Raw genomic sequence first — 8,571 nt, 5'->3', positions numbered from 1 at the left:
CTTTGTGGCACATTACAGGAGTACTTCATGGCTTAAGAGGGAAATGTTTTCTGGGATGCTGAAAAGATAGGCTTCCATCACATGGTGCATGAACTAGCTCATTTGGCAATGTTCCAAGTGACTGGGACATGACAGTTCTCTGTAGCATCCTTTGAAAGGGGGCTGGGGGTGAGGAGGGGGTGAGAAAGGATGCTGGCTGAGAAGACTTGCCACTCATATCTGATTCCCAAAGGCTGGCACCAGGAGGAGAAATTCGCTCTTGGAGAGAAGCAGAGACAGCCCAGAGTGTGAAGTTTAAAGATAGAGTTGGGTTGAAGAAGAACCTATAACATGAGCTGGAAAAGGAACAGCCACAGAAGTGGGTAAGAGAGTCCAATGTGACATGAGGTGGGACAAATCAGAAAGCAGGACAGGGGTCTGCGGGCCTCTGTAGGGCCTCTGTAGGGTGGGTCCAGGGGTCCACAAGACAGCTACCTTTACTAGAAAATATGGAGAATCCAGTAGATAACCAAGGGACAGAAACAAGGTCTTTGACTTGAGGAAAATGGACCAATAAGCATTTGGGCTCACCTCGTGACATTCTTACAAATACCCCATGGGCTCTCTGTGATTCCATGTGTGCCTCGTTTTCATGTACATAGCCTTCAGGTGTCACCATTCTGTTTCTGACCATGCATTTGGGGTAAGCTTCCTTGCTGAGGAAGGAGGTGTTAATTTTTAGAAACAATTATCATTATGACCTTGATGATTAAGTAGGATAATTAAACAGCGTTGTGACTAATATGTTTTATATCATAAACATTGCTTTCTGATCTACTTACTGGGTGGGGGGATGCCATTTTTGAAAAGAAATGAGTATTTTTTTAACATGATTAGCAAGCCATCTGTTGACATTTCGGTGCAATCTCTCATGAAAGTCCCTAGCTTACAGCTTTAGTTTCATCCTAGCAAGAACTCAAAATAGTACTGCCTTTTGCAGTTATATCAAAATAAGGTGATTTAGAAAGGGCAAGCTTTAGAAAATGTGAGCCTGCATTCCACGCTCACCTAGGCTATCTCCAAAGGAAGTCCCAAGATGACAAGCATTAATGAACAGGAGCCTCCATCCTTCCTTTCTTCTGCAGAAGAAGTATTCACAGAAGTTTACACAGACCTAGGTCGAAATCCAGGATTCACCGGGATAATCTTAGCTGCAGGTGACAGACACCCAACTGGAATTAGTCAAAAGTAGAAAGCGTTACTGAGTCCTAACAATACTACAGAGGGTAATTTTGGGCTAGAAAACAAATGCCTGAGCTGGAGCTACTTCATTGTTCCTTGTCTCCTGTGTGCGAATGTCACCTCTAAACCCACAGGTACATCTGTGGGTGCTGCAAGATCTGGCTGCAGGTAAGGCTGGGTTGTCTATCCATGAAATGAAGAGCCCAGAATGGGCTTTGATCACACTTTGAGCAAATCATTGTGACCTGTGGATGATGAAATTTGCTCTTGGATCTCAAGCACATTTCCAACCGCAAGGCAGGGAAAAAAATATATCTGTAGGCACTTATTATAACAGCTTGTGTACGTGAGTGCATGTGTGAATGTGTGTGTGTGTGTGTGTGTGTGTGTGTGTGTGTGTGTGTGTGTGTGTGTATGTGTGGCAGTGGGGGCCAGGGTTGGGGAGAGCGGGCCTGCGGATTGTGTTAATCCTAGAATGCATTGGTTCTCCATCACGTTTTTCACACAGATATGCCACCTGAAGTTGAGCATGGGTTATCCACTCTTTTATCACCTGAGGGATGTAGTCGAGGTAGAAATGACCTTTGGCTCATATTAATAGAAAGTGGAGAGGACAGAAGCCAGCCTGGGTCTTCTTGGCCTCCCACACTTCCCTGCAAATGGAAGATGAGCAGCAACTGAGCCAAGGACAGAAATGTGTCCCTGTGCATGGTAAACGAGTCCAGGGAAGCAGGGCTAATCACTCCACAACTTTGATCACTCAGCATTAGTTCTCTCTGGCTGGTCTCCCTAGTGGTTCCATTGTGGCCCCATGGAGCCAGTCAGGATGGGTGGAGAGACCAGGTCCACCCCACCTGTACAGATGAACTCTCAGGGTCCTTCTCCTTAGTCTCCTGACATGATTTCTGAACTCATCTCTGCTATAGTCCATTAGATGCTGAGGATTTCTAGCCTGTCCAATTACTTGACCTATGGCTACTTGTCGGGGGTTTTAGTCCTCGGTCCCTCCCGACCCACAGGAGGGATAGAGAGAACACGCCCTGACCAGGACAAGCTGAGAAAGGAGAGGGCCAATTGACTGCCCACACCCAGCCCTCCCTCGCCAGAGGACAATCAGATATGTCAGGGAGACCCATCAAGGCAGGAACTCGTTTATTGAGGAAGTCCATTCAGCTGATATAGGGTGCAGGAGCCTAGCAGCACAAGGGTGGGCAGAGCGGGATGGTCCATGTGTTTACTGTCACTAGAGGTCTCAGCAGAGAGGGATAAAGCAATAGCATTTGTACCCAATGGTAATCAAGTCTCTGCAGAAAGTGATTCACAATACTGATGATACAGCTCAAAATTCATAGGCATGGTGTCATACATGACAGCTCATTTCTTTGTGTGGTTATCTTACTCAGTGATGCAGATTCATGGGCCAGCCTGACCCTGCACTCAGCTCCCAATAGCTGCTGACAGGTTGCTGAGTCTCAAGCTGCTCCTACACTAGCTCTCAGCCCCCATGGGAGCTGGCTCTGTGGATGTCAGTGTCTAGGAGCATTCTGTGCTCTGGTGGCTCCCTCTTGGTACAGGTTTGTAGCCTTCGGGGGTTTGGTGATGGACAGGATAATCTGTATTCTGATCTTACCTTTCTCTTAATTCTTAATTCTTGTCTCCAGATGCATGTGTCTCCTCCTAAGATTGCACAGAAAGTCCCCCAGTCCCTGGGTTCTTCCTTCCTGCCTGCTTCACTGAGCACTGTCTGTATTCAGTTGCTTGACCAATGCAGGCCATCACAATTCCTTTGTCTAGGGGCCAAGGTCTCAGACCCTGAAGATTCTCCTTCTTCAGTGATTTTCCCCAGACTGCCAAAAGAATCAGGAAAGGTAAAGCCCTTCAACCATACCTAAGCTTTCATCTCAGCCCTGTGGTTCCTTAAGACTTCCTTAGTTTTGGCCATGCCAAACACCAAGCAGAGTCCAGAAGTAAGGTACAGAACTCTATGGATTCTCCTAGTTCCTAGTTGTCTGTTTCTTTACCATTCTTTCCTTCTTTCTTTGTCTCTTTCTATCTTTTTTCCTTCTTCTTTCTTTTCTTCCTTTTCTATCTCTCTTTCTTTCTCTCCTCTTCTGTCTCCTCTGCCACTCCAGTTCAATGAGCTTTTGATCTGGGGCATGGAAAGGCGTGGGGGGCACATTAACTGCTGCCTGCAACCATTCTTGAAGCCTGCCTCCCACACTTCAATGAAAAAAATATGACTTTTCATCTGAGAAGTTGAAGATGAGTAGCTGTGATTCTGGGGTCCAGCAGAACTTGTTGTGTCTGAGTCTGGATTTGGAGGAAGGGTTTACAGAATCAAGACTGAAATTTAGTGAATTTAGCCACAGTAGGACAAAGACATCGGCATCCTTCTCAGCACCATGTTCAGTGTCCATCTCTGTGCCTCAAGGAAGAAGAGGCCCTGGCTGCCCCTTACTCCACTAGGCTGCATAGAAAAGCTTTTGTGCACCAAGATGCTCTTCATGTACAAGAATAGTTGTATTCGAAATATAATATCAGGAGAAATAATTATTCAGTAAGAGAGTATTGGCTATTTAAGCCATCAAAATGGAAAAAACAACAACCAGAAAATGATCAGAGACAATGGTTTGGAAAGAATCTATGGTTCCTTTTCTGTGCTAAATCCCCAAACAAAACAAAACAGACCAAAAGAGAAGAACTAATTATGCTACAGTATTGTGGACAAAATCTACAGCAGTGTGACAAAAAAGTTGTGCTTTATATAAAGAATGGTGATCACAATTTTCTTTCCATGCTAGATTGATGGAGAATTTTCTTCCTTCTGTTTTACAATTCTATTCATTTTTATTAGAGAGGAGTATTACTATTAATTAATACCAATAAAAAGCACACAGAGATCCTATCTATGCTAAAGCGTCCTTGGCATTCCTTCTCTCACCTCCCCCAAACACTCCTTGGTGATCTCCAGAAAGCACACACTCTGGAAGGAACTCGTTTTCCTCTGACTGATCCAGGAACCATGGTAGACGTTCACAATATTTCCTCCAATCATGCTTGCATTTTAGTTTTTTATTTCTGTCTCAATTTCTCTCACTTTACTACGATTAGATCATCCATGTCTTGCTATTTTAAATTATTTACATCTCTTTACTTAAAAAAAAAAACTAAGGGATGATCTTTGATTTATTCCTGGTCTGTAGTCTTACAGGATGGGCTGAAAGTATAATAGAGCAAGGAAACAGAGAAGCCACATGTTAAGAGATGGAATCTGTATTTTTCACGAGAGCACCGACAGCTGCTCAAAGATCTGCAGCTCAGAACAGAGCTAGCACATCCCTTTTAAAGACAAAAATCATATGCTTGCAATGGAATCCAAGCCTTAGCAGCCTTAACAAAGGTGTGGTCCATAAAACAAACCAAGCTAGAGGAAAATAACTTATTTCTAATAAAAGTGTCCTACCTAGGCAGAGCTGACCATCCAGGGGAACCATCAGGGCCCATTGGGACCCCAGGAAACTTGAGCTTCCTGGAGTCCAACAATTCATGACATATTTGCAATACAAAGAATGTCCTCTATAACCTCCAGAGTTCTCAGCTCCTATTAATTTCTATCAAGATGTCAATGGCATTATTTAGCTCCAGTATCTTTGTTTCAGAAGGAGGAGGGGTGTGAAGAAGACTCTCTTCATTGGAGAGACAGGCCTGAGGTTGGCCCAGGGCCCCACGCTACACCTCTCCCGGCTATTGGCACCATTTCCCTTGAATCATACAGCTCATCTCAACCTTTACTACCAGAAGGATAAATATCACTGAAATAAAAATAATTAAACTCTCCCCAAAACATGAAGAAGTGTGGTTAGTCACCCAAGACTGGGTGACTGAGAGGCGTTTGCTCAGGGGAAGTACCTGCAAGACCAGCATTCCAAAGGAAATATCTAAGGAAGCAGTCAGCTAAGATAAGAAATCCCAGAGAAATCAATCATGTCACTACACACAGGTGACCTCCAGTACCTTTGTAGCAGCTCTCTATGTTCCAGGGAGTTGGCTGCACTCTTCCCCAGAGGCAGAGCCACTGGCTTCCATTTTCCAGCTTGCTGGTGCTTAATTCTTTCCTCCAGTTGCATCCAACCCTTAGCCTATTCCACATGTCCTCTGCTCTTGGAGCCTAGAGGACTCAAAGTGAATTCTTTTCATTCCTTTTCATGTGGTCTTTCAACTGGGGTCAGAAGCAATGCACTCCAGCTACAAAATATTTTAAATGCTCTCTGCATTCATTGTGAAGCAACAATGTCTCCTGATTAAAAAGCCCTATCAAAGCTGAAGGGGTGGCTGGTGTGGCTTTCTTTGAAGGATGTTTCAATTATATTTCAGTAGTATCAATGGAAAAAAAAAGAGCCTTGGGAACTTTCACCGACCCCTGCTTTTATGTTTTGTCCCTTGATCACCGTGGGGACTTATACTTGGCAGTAAGCCCCACCCTCCAGAGAAAAATTTAATTATAATATTCGATTTCTGCACCTCTGTATGACATTGTGTCCCTGCAAGCGCTGTTTTTGAAAGGTTAGGGAGTTCGCCTGCAAGAGAATGAGCATTCTGAAATTCATTTGAAACCAGGTAAATATGTCCTCCCTGATGGGACAGTGGCCTTCTTCAGTCATTTCCAAAAAAAACAAAAAAAAAACCACCCAGAGTCCCTCACTTTTCATGAAATTAAAACCCTGTTTAGTAAGAGAGCCAGTGATTTGTAATGGAGAAAGACTCCGGGCAGATTTCCTCCAGTCCTTCCCGATGACATGGGGCGTGTCACTTGGTCCATTCTGATATTTTACTCCACTCCTAAAATGGGACCAAAGATCCATCCATTTTGGTGGCACCTGTGTCATTAGTCATTGAACGATTGTTCTTGTGATGAGTACTATAACGCTGCCTGGGCGAGGCACCACGGAAAGACCAGAAGACATTCATCACCCAACGTACATAAAACCGTCTGGAGGAGCCGAACACTCCCTGCCAAACAAGAGAGCCAGACACTTCCACAGAGAGATTGTCTTGGATCTATTACCCTCTCATCTGTGCAGACAAAAACACCACTCCTAAGTTTTACAGTCAACAGAGAGTTATCCTTACATTTTTCTGCAGACATTTCCAAGTGACACTGCTTTTTAAAAGACACCACTGAAGAAGCCGTCATCAAAGCCTCCTTGGGTCTGTTGTGGAAGATTAGTTCATTACTGTATCTTGCCTTGTTGATTCAAAGAGGGCTCCCTGTGTCCAACCAGGTTTAAGAGACTTTGCTGGCCCAGAGCTGACACCTTAAACTGTTCATTTCCTATCAGCACTGATGTATTTTTAGGGGACTTGAGCACGAGCAGTTAAAACCCTCCAGCATCGAGTTTCAATTTAATGATATAAAAAGTGTCAGGCCCATGTGACACAGCCATCATCCTCTTCATTGTAATGCGACTTTGGGCATAGCCCACATCATTGGTATGCAGGTTTCCATGCAAATAATGTCATTTGAATCCTTTTAACAGAAGATAATGACAAGAGAACTCCCAGAGCCAAGAGAACAGTCTTGAAATGAAGACTATCAAGTGACAAAAGGCAAGTAGTGCCTTGCTTTTCCATCATCTTCTAATTTCCTCCTCCTTTGTTTCTTTTTTTTCTGATTGTGAGGTGGCATCTGGGGGCTGAGACTGTCCCCAATCTAGGGCTGTGAGCCCCACTGTGGAACCCTGTGCGGGTTGGATCCACCTACTGCAAGCAGGGATGCATCATGTTATCTGGAAAAGATTTGACTGGCAGAAGAATGGATCCTGGGGGCACAGGGTATCCGGGAGAAAGTAGATATTACTCTGGGTAGGGTGCAATTATATTCTCCTGGCCATGTAATTTGTTAGTTCAGGGTACCTCAACATGAGGCCAGTGGGTTCCTGGTCCTTTCCTCAACAACTCCTGGTGGGCACAAAACCACTCTGTGACCCAAAGTTATGGATGCTATTTTATACATTTTTGTTGGTTTTGCCAGTACCGAGGCTTGAACGCAGGGTCTGGGGACTGTCCCTTGCTTTTTAGCTCAAGGTTGACATACTACCACTTGAGCACCAGCTACACTTCTCTATTTTTGCTGGTTAATTTGCAATAAAAGTCTCATGAACTTTTCTCCTGGCTAGCTCTGACCTGTGTTCCTCAGACCTCAGCCACCTGAATCGCTAGGATTCCAGATGCCGGCTACCAGCCACAAGCCTGCTTTATCCTTTGGCTCTTATTCCGTGCTGCGTGGCAGATGAAGACTGCATTCTTCCTTGGCTTTGTGACTGGGAACAGCAAGCCTTAAAGTAATAACATGGCCACTGGAGCAGGGGAGACTGATGAAGCATTTGAGGATTTGGACTTTTATCATCAGTGCTGTTTCAAGGTCTTCCTCCAATACAGCCACTAAAACCTCCTCTAAACCCAAACCAGAAAGTGCAAATATTGCTCATGGAGGCCGAAAAGAGCACTGTGACTCATCTAAGATCACAAGTTAGGAGGAGGAGAGCCATGCGTGGGAGACTTTGCCATGAGCCCTGGTGCTTCGTTCCCACGCTCCTTCAGAGACACACCTCTTTCTTTCTCTCTGATCAATCAGCTTTTGGTTCCAATAATTCAAACACTGACTCTCCAGTTCCAGGGCAAAGTAGTGTAGCACTGATGGTACCTGACCTCTCTGACTTGATGTCTGTGTCCGTGGGACACAGTTCGTCAAGTTTACTGGCCATTCCGAGCACAGCTTGAGCCCTCATGTCTGAATTGACTCTGTGACGGCATGATAAATTGCCCAGACGAAAATATAGTGCACAAGCAAAGCTTTGAGAACGCACGTGGTGGGTCTTCCAGCATGAGCCAGGCCATGTGCAGAGAAACCTGAATAACAGCTCTTTTGTGTCTGGCTTAGTGTAGACAGTCAGCTTTCTACATTCCCTCCCCCTTCCTGCTCTGCTCTGGGAACAGCAGGGCATATGTGGCCGTGACCTTGGCTGTCTGGCGGTCGTCTCAGAGGAAAGACAGAGGCAGATGGACAGCTCTTGATATTTAATAAGGGGCCTGACATAACTCTCCACTTGCTTTGGGATGGGATAACAGGGCCTGAAGAACAGGGTGATCCTTAGCTCCCAGACAAATGCTAGCACCACCTTCATCAACAGTACAACTTAGACGCTGTAGGACCTAAGTACCATGGCCCGTCTCGAGCTCTCAGCATTACAAGACAGAAAAGTGGTTTGCAAGCATTTGTAAAATGAGTAATACAGTAATGCCCAATCCCAAATGGCAAGGGACTTTCAAAAATGTCAGACAAAAAGAAGG

Source organism: Megascapheus bottae, chromosome 14 (assembly GCF_031878675.1).
Source record: "Megascapheus bottae isolate mThoBot1 chromosome 14, mThoBot2.hap1, whole genome shotgun sequence".
Taxonomy (NCBI): domain Eukaryota; kingdom Metazoa; phylum Chordata; class Mammalia; order Rodentia; family Geomyidae; genus Megascapheus; species Megascapheus bottae.
Note: the sequence above shows the minus strand (reverse complement) of the source record.